Source organism: Pleurodeles waltl, chromosome 10 (assembly GCF_031143425.1).
Source record: "Pleurodeles waltl isolate 20211129_DDA chromosome 10, aPleWal1.hap1.20221129, whole genome shotgun sequence".
Taxonomy (NCBI): domain Eukaryota; kingdom Metazoa; phylum Chordata; class Amphibia; order Caudata; family Salamandridae; genus Pleurodeles; species Pleurodeles waltl.
Genome location: NC_090449.1, coordinates 880955618 through 880970630, shown reverse-complemented (window position 1 = coordinate 880970630; position 15013 = coordinate 880955618).

The window sequence follows — 15013 nt, the reverse complement described above, 5'->3', positions numbered from 1 at the left end:
CCCAGGGTGCTGAGTCAAAACCGAAAACTTTTTGCCTATCAATTTCTTTCAGTTGTTTATGGACAATGTATTTTTGGAAGAGATTATTGAGCAGACTAATTTGTATGCTGAGGAGTATTTTAGAGACAGTGCCAGACTTAAGCCACAGTCTAGAGCTACCCAATGGATTCCCACAAATCTGGAAGAGATGAAAAAGTTTTTGGGTTTTACTTTTTTGTTGGAGTTGATAAGGAAGCAGTCACTGGCTTCTTATTAGTCAACTAGTCCCTTGAAGGCAACAGCTATATTTCCTGCAACCGTGACTTGTAATTGGTATTTACTACTTCTTTGGATTCTGCATGTTATTGACAATGCTTTAGCGTTGCCACAAAATCACCTTAATTCCGACAGTTTTTTTAAGATTAGGCCTGTCCTTGGTCACTTTGTAGATCGGTTTTCAGAGGTCTATGTTCCATGGAAAGAAATATCTGTTGAAAAGTCTTTGGTCCTGTTCCAGGGCTGTTTATTTTTTTTAGACAATACATTCCTAGCAAGAGAGCACAGTATGGAATTAATATGTATATGCTTTCTGAAACTAGTACAGGATATGTTTATAATTTAAGGGTTTACACTGGTAGGGATTCCAGTATTGACCCCACTGGCTGTCTGCCCACTTTTGGAGTTAGTCAGAAAATTGTGTGGGAACTTGGTAGACGACTGTTTAACAAAGGTCACCATTTGTACCTAGATAACTTCTACACTGGAGTGCAATTGTTCAGAAAATTATTCAGAGTGGACACTATTGCTTGTTTCACAATCTATTCTATCTGCAAAGGCTATCCAGGACTTGTGTGTAAAAAACTTGAACGGGGAGAGTGCAGTGCCTTTCGTAATAACGAGCTGCTAGCTGTGAAATTTGCAGACAGGAAGGATGTCTACATGCTCTCTCCTGTCCATAAAATGAGTACTTCCCCTGTGACTGTTTAGGGTCAGGTTGCCGAAGTGAGCAAACCTGCGTTCATTTTGGACTAACAATAAGCACATGGGTTGTGTAGATAGAGTAGATCAGAGGTTGGAACCTTACACTGCTGTTCATAAGTCTTAAATTTGGTATAAGAAGTTAGCAATTCATCTTTTCCATTTAGCAACTTTTAATGCTTTTATTGTGTTCAAGGATTGTTCTCCAGAGTCAAGGATGACCTTTGTTAAAGTTCAGGAGTTTGAGATAGAGAGCCTTGTTGTGGTGGAACAGGCAGGAGTTTCCTAGAGAAGCAGTGGTGGAGGATGTGGCTAGATTGAAAGATCGGCACTTTTCTGATCACATTTCTCCCACGCCCAAAAAAGACCATCCCGCTAAGAAATGTAAAGTCTGCGCCCGAAGACGATCTGGAGGGAGACTCTTATGTACTTCCCCGATTGTCCTTCTAAGCGTGGGCTTTGTGTGGCTTGCTGTTTCAGAAGCTACCACACCCAAAAGAATTATTGGGAACTACCGTGAGCGTAATCTGCCTGTACTGTATTGTTTTATATTTTTTGTTCAGTTTCACGGTTGGCATTACCGTCATGTATTTAGTTAGAGCTTTTGTGTTTGTAGTTTTGTACTTATTTATAATTAGTTAGTGGTTTTTTGGTTGTTTAAAAAACAAAACAAAGTGATGGTGGTGTGCGTGGAGTGCGACTTGGCTGGCGGTGTGCATGGAGTGGCGCTTGGCTCGTGGTGTGCGTGGAGTGGCGCTAGGCTGGCGGTGTGTGTGGAGTGGCGCTTGGCTGGCGGTGTGCATTGAGTGGCGCTAGGCTCGTGGTGCATGTGTAGTGGCGCTTGTCTGGCAGTGTGCGTGGAGTGTCGCTTGGCTGGCGGTGTAAACAGTGACTTGCTGTTGGCCAATACAACACACTGCTAGTCAAACACCAGTCCACAGACTCCGTCAGCTGGTGTGATTACTGTATCAGGCATGTGGGCGTATGAAAGTGATGGACCCCTGAATGGTGCTGTCTGTTGATGTGAGTGTTGTAATGTGCCGGGCCCGTAGCTGGTGGCGTGAATGGTCTTGTACATGTCATGTAGGAAAGGTGTGTGAATGGACTGTAAGGCGGTTTGTGCCTTGACGCTGCTTTACAGCTCACGAGCTGTGACTCATTGGTTCAGTTTTTTTGGCATTTCAGTTATTAACAGTGAATTTCATTTTTGTGAAATTTCTTGTTAATAAAATTTGATCTACTGAACCATCACTCACCCTCATGCCAAATCCAAGCAGTATGTGTGGTAAAAATGAAAAAACCTGCTCCGCTGTAATCAGGCATCGAAGCACACCCATGACATGCTAGGTGTCACGGATGGGACCCCGATGATGAAGCATGCCACCAACTATGTTGGTGGGTGAGGGGTCTTTTTAACATAACCTATGTGTGTTTCTTTTCACAATTTTAGGTTTTGGATCCTCACAGAAGTAAGAATCTTGGTAGTGTGCTTGCTTCTTCTCCAGGGAGAAAGTACCAACTCTAGATTAGTGTGAAAATTGGACACCTGTTGGAGTCTGGATAGCTGTGGCTAGCGTGAATCTCCTAACATTTACTTGTCCCAGAAGTCACCCCATCCTGGATTCCCCTATGTGTCTAATTTTCAAAAATGCACAGGTTTGGTAGGTTTTCCTAAATGTCAGCTGAGGTAGAGGCCAAAATCCACAGCTAGGTGCTTTCCAAAAAACACATCAAATTTCAATGTAAAAATGTGATGTGTCCATGATGCGTTTTGGGGAGTTTCCTGTCGCGGGCACAAGTGAGATACCATTTTTATCGGGAGACATGAGTAAACACAGAATAGAAGAACAAGTGTTACTGTCCATTGTATTTCTTTACATTTACTCCTTTCAAGTGTAAGACAGTGTGTAATAAAGAATTGTATTTGAGAAATGCCCTGTAATCCACATGCTAGTATGGGGACCCCCGAATTTCAGAGTTGTGCACATAATCACTGCTTCTCAACACCCTACCTTGTGCCCTTTTTGAAAATACAAATGAAAACCTTGTTGGATCTACACAAATGACCCCTTGCTGAAGTCAGAATCTTGTCTACTTTCCAGAAATGTTTAGCTGTCCGGAATCCACCATTGGTTTCACACCCATTTTTGTCACTAAGTGGAAGGAGCTGAAAGCACAAAAAATAGTAAAAATGGGAAATGTCCCAGTAAAACGCCTAAATTGTGTAGAAAAATGTGGGTTTCTGATTCAAGTCTGCGTGTTCCTGAAAGCAGGAACGATGGCTATTGTAGCACAGCAAACCCTTTGTGGATGCCCTTTTCAGGGAAAAAAAAAACACTTGCTTTCTTCTGCAGCACTTTTTTTGCCATGTTTTGCAAAAAAAACTACATATTAGCTGTATTTTGGCTAATTTCTTGGTCTCCTCTATGGGAACCCACAAACTCTGGGCACCTTTAGAACCATAGGATGTTGTAAAAAAGGACGCAAATTTGGCGTGGATAGCTTATGTGGACAAAAGGTTATCATGGCCTAAGTGCAAACTACCCCAAATAGCCAAGAAAAGGCTCTGTACAGGACATTGAAAAGGCCTGGCAGCGACGGGATTAAGTCAGCAAAGACAACAACAACGTATTTACACTTTGTCTGGGGAATGTGATGCAGGTTAAGTGCATGGCTGCTAGGTTTTAAGAGATTTTATTATGTAATGGATTTGATGTACATGATGATTCTAAAATGAGGCAAATATCTTTAGAATTGTGGTGATGTATATCATTTTGTTGTGTCTATTTTGTTTATGTTTTATGGTAGTTTCCCCTAAAATAACAATTTAGTATAATTATTAAGTTGAAAAATATTCCAAGCACAATGCATTAACCATGTCTAACATACACAATCTCACAAAAAAATGATGGGCAAACACATGGTAAAGGAGAAGGTAGCTGAGAACAAAAAATATGTCTGGCTACATGGGCCTGGACTCCAGGAGTCAACCCAAGCTTAGCCAGTAACAGACACATGCAGACAGAGATAACACACCTTTTGCATTTAATCCAAGGCCATCCACAAACCCCTAAATATTTAAAGAAATATATAACACAGCAGCAATGAGAAAGTGAAAATACACAAAAAATACACTAAGGGCCCAGGGCAGAATAGGCCACAATCAGTAAAACAATATCACAGTAAAATGCTAAATCTGTGCAAAATTCACAAAAAAACAAACCACAGTGCAAAAATAGTGTATGTAACCTCTGGCCTCCACCATCAAAGTGCAAACATTTTCCATGAAAAAAGGTTAATACCAATTGGGCCCCTACTCTAGTCCAAACTCCAGGCCAACCACCACCAAAGATACGAAGTAAAAAAAAAAAAAAACTTCAGCTCGCATTAAAAAAGCTGCTAAATGTTCTGTTCGCGTTTGCAATCATCAGGAGGAGACGTACGCGGGCGTTCATATTATTGCGTGATTTTTCAGTGTTTCTTGTGGTACAATTTTCCTTTCACAGAAAAACTGCTATGCGCCATGGCATCATGGGATAAATATAAATATCTGTAATTAAGTGTAACTTGTGGTTTGTGTACCACCCAATTACTCCAATTATGCCGGCATAATTAAAATTATGCTCAGTTCTGCTTTCCTTCTAATTGCTGATAATTGTCTAGTTCTCTCATTAAACTCTTTATAAATTCACAGTCCACACCCCTCCTTTTACACACAAGGTCATTGCTAGTCTAATCAATTTGCAGATTAGTATACATAATTGTTCTCCGGTGATACATTCTAAGCCAACAGTTCCACAAAAAACTCAGAAGGAGACATTGTAGTCCATAAGGTAATGTGCTAGAAAGTCTTGATACAGAAAAACATTAAAGACATAAAAGACAACTGGTGAAACCAAACATAACAGTAAGCCAACTATAAATATTATTACCAAGATTAATAACACAGTACATAATTTGGAGCATAATCTTTGCTTGCTAGTTTGCATACTCCTTCTAAAAAAATAAAAAAAAAATATCTAGTTACTAATTTGTGAAAGTACAAAATCAAGAATACTTCAGTGTTTATTTTAAAGTTCAGTTCAGTAATGTACTCCGTATGTTCACAGCTTTCTCAGAAACTCTTTAATTTTCAACTGGATAACTAAAGTACAAAGAACAGACTCCAGCTCTAAAGTACTGTGCACAATAATCTTGTTCATCAAGCCAAAGGAGGAACTCCCTTTTTCTTTTATATTCAATAGTTTATGGAGGTTCGGCTACAAAAAAAAATAGGCAACCTGGCATATCATAGGCTTTGACGTCATCATCTACTGATTCTATATGTGCAACATAACATCATTTGGGAGCTGCATGCTTTCTATCAGATACTCTAACTTTTGATGATTTCTAAAGTGCTGCCAGCTCACTTTCACTGTAATCAGTCTTGTTCTGCTTGTTCTGGTTCTGCTATGATTGTTTTTGGTCTTTGAACTTTATTGTACGGTCTTTTTCTACCTCTCACAGGCTCAGTTCACTTATACCCTTGATAATTGTTCTAATTTTCAGATTCACTTATGACAACCACTTCATCTCCACTTGCTTCTCAGCTCTATCTTGAACAGTTCGATTTTTGTCTATTACAGCAAACATTTGTTCTCTGAGGGATATTTGCAGTCTCACTCTATGATTTTGAGGTCCTTGATTTTCTGTTTGATCTTCTAATTGAACTTGTTCTTGATTTTTACCATACCCCACTCAGGTCCATGCAGCAAGTTCAAGCTTTACACCATAAATTAGTAGTTGTAACCACTTCTTCATCTGCAGTCTTCACCCTCTTTTTTGTGAGATGCGTGGATTCACTGTGGCATGCCCTCACATGCCTCCATCTCAAGACCTGTGTGACAGACTAGCCAACTTCTTCCACTGAAAAATCAAAGAGGTATACAACAGCTTTGGACCCCAAGACCCCTGAGCCCTCCAGCAACCCCCCATCTCTGACCCTCCGAACCGTCACAGATCCTGTGCCGCTGGACCATCCTCACCACAGACGAGACCTGCTTCATCATCAGCATCATCCACTCCAGAGTCCCTACGGACCCATCCTCACCATATTTTAAAAAAAGCCAACACCTCCATCGCACTCGGGTTCCACCACACCCTCAACTGTTCAATAGATACAGCAACCTTCCCCGAGTACTGGAAGCACACGAGATCCACCCGCTCCTGAAGACCCTCTGGACCTCAAGAACTATTGGCCCATCTCTCTGTTGCCCTTTTCAGCCAAGGTCATCTAAAAGGCCATCAACACACAACCCTGTAAGCAGGTCGAAGACCACAACATCCTGGACATCTCCCTATCAGGTTTCAGGAGCAACCACAGCACAGAGATCGCCCTCCTCGTCGCTACTGATTACATCAACTCGCTCCTCGACTTTGGCCATACAGCAGCCCTCATCCTACTGGACCTATCAGCCACCTTTGACATGGTTTTGCATCTCATCCTTTGCTCCAGACCCCACACAGCTGGCATCCACGGAAAGGCCCTACAATGGATACGTTCCTTCCTGTCTGGCAGAAAAGAGAGTCAGACTCCCACCTTACCTGTCAGAATCTATGGAGATTAGCTGTGGAATTCCACAGGGCTCCTCCCTGAGCCCCACACTCTTCAACATCTACATGGCCCGCTTGCATCAATTGTCAGGAACCACAGGCTGAATATTGTCTCCTATGCCGACGGCACACAGTTGATCATCTCATTGACCGAAAACCCCACAACTGCCAAGAGGAATTTCCACAACAGGACGGAATCCATCTCCGCCTAGATGAAAGACTGCTGACTCAAGCTCAACTCTGACAAAACCGAGATCCTCATCCTGGGACCCTCCACATCAGCCTGGGACAACTCCTGGTGGCTAGTCACCCTCAGCACCACCCCAACACACCACACTCGTAACCTCAGTTTCATCCTAATTCAGCGCTCACCATGACCCGCCAAGTCAACTAAGTCGCATCCTCCTGTTTTCACACACTCAGACTTCTCCGGAAGATCTACAAATGGATCCCAAAGGATTGACACAGAACTGTAACCCATGCTCTGGTTAACAGCAGACTCGATTATGGCATTGCCCTCTACTCTGGCACCACCACCCAGAAGAGCATGATGAAACTACAGCACACCCAAAACGCCTCACCAGACTCATCCTGAACGTTCTCCGTCATGAACACATCACCTAAGAGACCTCCACTGGCTTCCTACTGAAGAAAAAAAGAACTTCAAACTCCTTGTCCAAGCATACAAGCCCCTCCACAAGCTAGGACCCACCTACCTCAACTACAGCATCACCTTCTTACCTCCCACCAAACCTCTCCGCTTAATAGGCACAACTCACCGTACCCCGCATATGGAAGACGTTGGCTAGAGGAAGATCCTTTACCTACCTCACAGCAAAGAGCTGAAACACCCAGCCCCTGCACCTCACAGAGTAACCATTGTTATCACAATTCAGGAAGCACCTTAAAACGTGGCTCTTCAACTGAAGCACAGAGGACAAACCCCCTTAGCGCCTGGGGACCCTTACGGGTGAGTAGTTGCGCACTATAAATCCTGATTCGATTTTGATTTGAGTTTGCCAGGAAAGTTCACTGCAAGGATGACCCAGTACAGGCCCTCCCACTTTGGCTCCAGATGACAAAACTTACAAACGTGCTTCTTCACAAGTACCCAATTCCCAGGCTGGCGGGTACAACAGGTTTCTTTTCTTGGTGCAGATGTTATCAAATTCACCTGATGAGAGATAGAACGTACAACATTAGCCAGACCTTTACAGTAATCCAGTCTAACATAGCCATTTATGGACACAAGTGCAGTCGATGGGATGCAACGAATGCTCATGGCCCGTCCCATTAAAACTTCATGAGGAGAAAGACAACTCATTTTATTTGGCCTTCTACTAAGGCCCATAAGCACAAGTGGAAGTGCTTCTAGCCTTTTTAGTGATGTTGAGGCACATTGGTATGCTAATGCAAAGTCCTGTGGTTTGTGGTATGTAACTACTATAGAACATCTGCTCAGTGTATAATGCTGTGCACAATAACATCATGACTTTGCCCTTGAAATGCGTACCATTATCTGGTTCAAAAGAAGTGGTCAAAACAAATCTAGGCATCAATGCCCTTACCAATAGTTCGTTACTATCATGCTAGTTGGCTCATCTCATTCGGTAGGCTTCTACCTACCTAGAAAACTAGCACACACGCTCACAAGAATATACCTAAGATTACTGTGAAAAGGCAACTCAACAAAATCAGTGGTATCTGGGTGAAATGACCTTAACCCTTGGCTATTTAACTCATCATCACCAAGGATCTCTTCCCTGGATTTTTTTGTTGAAAGGTAATGCAGACATACATTCTCAGCAATAGATCTAAAGTAGGGAGTGTTCCAATATAATAAAATCTCAATCAATATGATTTGGACCATGATTTTGCCTGCACATAGAAAACAAAATTGAGTCCGGGTAGAATATATCGTTAACAATGCATCATTTTGATCCTTTGTACAACCCGTCATTACACTTTTTTTCTTCTTTTCTTTGGGTGCCTTTATCCTGGAGCTTCCTTAGCTCACCAAGGCCCTCATTACGTGTTTGGCTGCCGCCGGCACGTACTCGAGCCGGCAGCAATGTGGCGGTGCGGCAGGTGCTTTCCACTGCCCATAATTAAGGCAGTGGAAAGCACAACAGGGCTGTCCATGAGGGCCCCTGCACTGCCTATGCCAAGTGCCTGGGCAGTGCTGGGGTCCCCCGACACCCCCACTCCACCAGCCTTTCCATGGTGGTCCAACCTCCATGAAAAGGCTGGCGGACTGGGGAGTCATAATCCCCAGGGCAGCACTGCATGCAGTGCCACCCTGGCGGATTACAACCGCCAAGACCGCCAGGCTGTCAAGTTAACAAGAACCTACTTACATTTTCTTTTTCAGTTTACCATCGCTCTTGTTCATTTGAATTGATCGTAGCAGGTTTGATGGCACAATATTTTGCTACTTCCTATGCATTGACATTTCCCTGCATCATTATATCAACTTCCATTCTATAGGTAGCACATTTTGCAATAAAAATATATTTACGCTGCTACATTGCTCTTTAAAGAATTATAATATATGTCCCACTATAGATAGGGGTACCAGAAGATATCATAAAATACCTTTGGGCCCCAACAGTCCTACACTGTGGGTCACACCAAACCCCTCTAGCTATCAGTGTAGATTTTAACAGTCAATCCATCAAATAAGTAGCATATTCTCGTAAGTGCAATAATTTTGTTCCTTGTGCTGGAGTACTATTACACAAGTACGATCCTTCAACGATATCTGATATGGCAGACTGCATATGCTGCCCTGCAATGTACCATAATAGTCTTTCAGACAAGAGCCCTCTACAAATATGGTCAAATTAGCAGGTTCAAGACAAACATATGGTATGTCTAGTCTTGGGCTGGTACACAATTGTGCCACATAAGTGCAATCATAATAGCTGTCCTCATCATCACTGACCCTGTCTATAATTAGCAAAAGCATTGCAGGTCTCAGGGTATTGCATCTTCTAAATGAAATATTATCAGCTGACAAAATAATTTAGTAAGACAACTGTTTGTTAAATGCTCAGTTTGTGAACCAGTCATAGAAATCCCAAGTGAATGAGGAACAATCCCTGCGCAAAATTGAAAAAAAACTAAGTTACCGACTGTCGGCATCCAGCAAGTGTTGAACCAATTGGATCTAATGTGGCAGATGAATAAGTCACGGGCCTCTTAATTTTGCCCTAATTTTTGGGTCAAAACTGACAACAAACCACCTTCTCTCTAACGACAATAGGTAAAAACGTTTTGCGTAATTTGACATTAATAGAGCTGCTTCGCTAGTGTTTGTCTCTAAACGCGAGGAAGGCACTCAAGCATCTGTTATCAAATGGAACCAGATCAGAAACATCAGAAGCCCTAGTAAAGGCATTACAATGAGGGAAAAATTTGGAATCCATTGTCTACTGTAGCCAACCATTCCTCAAAACATTCTCAGTTAACTTGTGTTTGGTGGCTTTAATGTTAGAATTGCAGGACCACGTTAGACACTTTTTTCAATATTGTGACCCAAATAAATACTTTCTTTCATACAATACTTAATTTTTGTTGGAGACATGTTATGCCCATTATCAGCAAGAGGGTTCAAGAGTGCAACTGTATCCAGCTTGCAATCTTCTTTTGCTTTTGCTATTATGTGCAACTATTATGTCCTCAAGAGACTGCACCAGCACTGAGTTACATGGCAACTGCAAACTTTCCAAATATTAATTTAGAATCTGGCTAAAGATTGAGGGGCTTTCCGTATGACCTTGTAGGATATGATAAAAGAAAAACGTTATTTACAATTCTGAATACAAAGAGATATTGACTAGACCTGGGCAGAACTTGTGAAGTTCTGCTCCATGTAATACCTCACTCCGCAAACAGGAGGAATTTCCTCAACCGCCTGTTTGTGCTGCTTGGTGCCAGTAGGGCATCTGCATTGCAAAGCGAGCATGAATAGAACCACATCGTTATCTTCTTTATTTCTTACATGGGCATCCAAGGGCAAGAAGAGGGCATTAGAGGATCAGGTTGAGGCTGCCACCACCAGTGCCGCATTGGGTGGAAGTACCACCAGCACTGCAGTTAGATATGGCTCATTTTATTATAACATACACAGTGAAAATCACATTGTTTTTAATTTCACAATTCTTAATTGAAAGTTCAAAATAGGTGGGGTACATAGGGAGGGTATGGATACATATGAGGCATGACAAAGAATACAGCACCGACAATAGGTTTACAACATGCCATTTGTAGGGGGAGGGCTACTTCATACATGTCCAAAAGTGATTTAGACTCATCCAAAAAGGTCTGGGGGCATGCAGCAGGGCCCCCACACAGTACAATTCACCAGTAAAGGAGAGGGTGCTTTGAGGAACACCAGCAGGGGTGAGTTCAGGGAGCTCCCAAAGGAGGGGCCGGGGGGAGTTGAGGGAGTGGGGAGGAGCGTGAGGGGTGGACAAGCAAGGCAGGAATAAGGAAGGAAGAGAGGAGGAGAGATACAGGGGTGAGAAAAGGGGGCGGAAGAGGGGTGCATATCATGTGGATGGAGATGGAGGGGCCTTATCTGGTGGTCCATGACTGGAGGAAGTCAGTGCGCTCCTGGAGATTATGAATGATGTCCTCGTGCAAGGTGGCTAAGAACATGGCAATGGCCATTCTTCATTGGGAAGCACCAGTGACAGAGAATTCATCCGTTTGCTGTAGCAAGGGCCGTATGTAAGTAGTGGCAGGAAAGGTATGTGGGTTCCCTGTGACTGTGCAGGAAAATCGGGGTACGGGAGAGAGGGGACCTGATTGGCAGGGTCTCTCTGAGTATGGATCCCCGCCATCCCAGGAGGGCACTATCGAGGGACAGTCACAAAGGATGGGTAAAATGTAGCATTGGTGCACGGGGCAGTGATAGGATATAATATGGGGTAATAGAGCTGCAGCATGCAGCTTTGCTAGCGTCCAGTGCCAATCAGGCCGTGTCTTGAATATGCAGAATTTCAATTGCGCTTTTCGCGCTCGCATCCAAGCTCAGCTCAGTAATCTGCCTCATAATTTATCAGCAGCCGTGCCTACTACTTGGCACGGAGTCTGTTGAGGAGAGGGGAGGATAAAAGAGGGTGGATCAAAAGGGCATAGAAACTGGACATCACACCACAGAAGCAGTGCCATGTCCTGAGGTAGGTTACTATCAGTGAGGACTGTAGGGTTCAGGTTTGTGCACCCAGATGGTGAGTAAGACAGTGCCATAACTGGCGATATGTCCATGATTGCTGTGGCGGGAGGTCCAACTCGTCACACAGCTGCACGAAGGGTTGGAGGTCACCCCCCCTCAATGACTAGACTTAGACTGCCAATGCCTGTCGAGTGCCACATTGCCCAGTAAAAAGTGTTCCCTCCTATACGCAGGCTGGCGTTGCCCAATGGGGGTGCGTGTTCATGAAGGAGAGGATCTACCCCGAGGAGGCGATAGGCCCGCCTCCAGGATTTCGCCATAGCGTGCAGAACTGGATCATTAATGTGAGGCGGGAAGGTCCCTGTTTTATAGTGGGGAAGAGTCCCTGTTAGAAGAACAGCAGCGTGCACTCCGTTATCGTCCACTGAGGCGGGCCAGGCGTCCCAGGGGGCAAATAGGCCAGTTGGGAGAGATGAAGGGCCAGCGCATAATGTTCAACTGAAGGGAGGCCCAGTTTCCTGCTCTAGCGATGCACCAGGAGTTTGGTCTGGGCGAGGCAGGGGGCGAGCCGTGCCCCAAACAAAAGAGAGGATGCTTTTATCCACAGACCAAAGTATTTATAGAGGGACCAGAAGGGGGATCATGCCAAGAATGTAGGTGAATCTAGGCAGCGTCACCATTCGCACGGCTTGGACCCTGCCCCACAGCAACAGCCCCAGGTGCGATCATTTTTCAAAGTCTAGTTTCATGAGGGTGATCGGAGGGCCAAGACTGTCAGCCACCATGTTGTCCAGATGGCGACTGACAAGGATCCCCAGGTGCTTGAGGTGTGAAGGCTTCCAATGAAAGGGGTACCCAAATATTGACGCAATAGTGGTTATGAGTGATGGGGGGCAATGCCTTGCTTTTGTCCAAGTTTACTCTGTAGCCTGACAGTGCAGCAAAGTCATTGATGGTACCCATCAAGGTCGGGAGAGAGCAGGGGAGGTCCGTGAAGGTGAGACATATGTCATCCGCATAGAGGCACCTTGAAGTCACCTCCCGGGAAAGAGACCCCAAATATGAGTGGAGACTGGCACAGGGAGGCCCAAGGGGTTCCATAGCTAAGAGGAATAACGGGGCAACAGCAGGCATCTCTGCAGGGTTCTCCTGCAAATTGGAAAGGGGTCCGACATGAACCCGCTGCAGGTCACATGTGTGGTAGGGGAGTCATAAAGCAAGCAGACTTTAGCTTTGAAGCTATACCCAAAGGCTAAACCATCTCAGGGTTGTGAAAAGGAAGTCCTAGTCGATCCAGTCAGAGGCCTTCTTAGCGTCCAGCAAGAGGGCGAGGGCTTCAGTCTGTTGGTCTCTGACTGTCCATAAGGCATGGGCAAGAGTGCGGGGGTAGTTCCTGGAGAACCGGCCAAGGACAAATCCCACCTCTGGTGAAGAAAGGACCAGATCATCGTGTGGAGGTGGGCTTCTAGGATGATTGCTAGTATCTTGATGTCCCAGTTGAGAAGGTTATTGGCCTGTAGCTCCTGCAAAGTAAAGGGAAGGGTTCCTCCCTGGGTTGAGAATGACGGCTATCACCGTCCTATTGGAGACTGTGCGTAGGGAGCCCAAACGATCCGCGTCACAGAAGGCATTGTAAAGGGAATCAACAACATCGCCACCCGCCTAATTGTAAAACTCTGTGGGAAAGCCAGCCTCCCTCGGGACCTTATGATATGGTAGGACAGAGATGGCATACGCAATTTAATTTTTGCTTACCTCCCCAGTCTTGCAGAGGCTAGGGAGAAGGACACTGGCAAAGAAGGCCTGCAAGCGTTTCAGGTTAATTGCTTGTTCTTGTGTACAGAGGGTAAGGTAGAAACCTGTAAAATTGTTAACGATATCTTGTGGGCGAATAAGTATTATGCAGACGGACGACTGTGCCAACGGACGACCGTAGAACAGGGATGTCATCCATCGCCTCTTGCTGGAGCAGCTGGGCCACAAGTAGATGTCCCAACTTTTCTCCCCGCTCATGATAGTGGTCTTTACGGCTCTGAAGGGTCCTTTTGGTGCACCAACCTCCGAGTGCTGGCCAGGGAAGCATCCCTCATGAGTTAGTCACGAATGGTGGCCCCTACTGCCGCCCATAGCACTCTGTGGGTGGCTACCAACCCCTTATTGTCCTCCAGGTAAGTGCAGACATGCGACCCAAACTGGGACATGACCTGGGATGTGCGTTTTGGAACACATTCAGGTGCCACTGCTTCCGGCCTGGTGAGACAAGGTTGAGGTCCAAGGAGAGCAGAATTGGGAAATGGTCAGAGATCGCCACCTCCAGTATGTGTGACTCGCTGCATGGTGGGAAACCAGAAAGAATTCAAGCCTGGACTGGGTACCATGCACCAGAGATAGAAAAGTGTATTCCTGGTCTTCGTGAGGAGCCAGTGCTCCACCAGGCCATGATCAGCTATTAGGTTTGACAGGATGGCCTTATTAATGGCTACATTCAAGGGGCCAGTGCAGTTCAGTACCACGTCCCATGCCAGGTTCCAGTCCCTGGCCGCCTAGAACGAAGTAGGAGGCCCGAATCTCCATGAGTAGGCAGATAAGTTGGAGCAAAAAGGGCCACTTGATACCAGTGGGGGCATACACTGAACCCCTTCGGTTTGGCAAAAGCGTTGCGACTGGACAGGGCCAACCAAGACTCAAGGAGTGTAGCAGGGAAGGACCTACGAATGAGGATTGCCACTACACATTTCCTGGTGGGGCCAAGATCCACCGCCTCTGACAGTTGGCTGCTTATATGGATCACCCTCCCCACCCAGTCACAGCGCAGTTTTTCAGACTCCAGATGGGAGAGGTGGGTCCCTTGTTGCAAGGCCATGCCTACCTGCTTTGTGCGTAAGTAGGCGAGCACCTTCTGGCATTTGATACATGTCAGGCCATGGATGTTCCAGGAGACCGCATGCATAGAAGAAGGAAGTCTGTGGGGGCTGCCATTCATGTGGGTCTAGGGTATCAACCTACGGGGGATACCAGAATTCGCAGAGGGGTGAGGGTATGTGGGGGAGGAAGAGGTAGAGAGAGTCAGCAAGGGGAGGAGGAAGAAGGCAAAGAGGGCAAGTGAGCATGGGGATCCTGTAGGCGCAGATAATGGGGGATGTGACCGACTCAAGAGGTGAGCAGTTCAATGAAGGGCTAGAGGGGGAGGGGAGGCAGTGGGAGGGGGGGTATTTCAGCTCTGAGCAAAGAGTGCATCCTAAGGTGGGCTGGAAACTGTGAACCACAGGTCAAGGCCTGAAG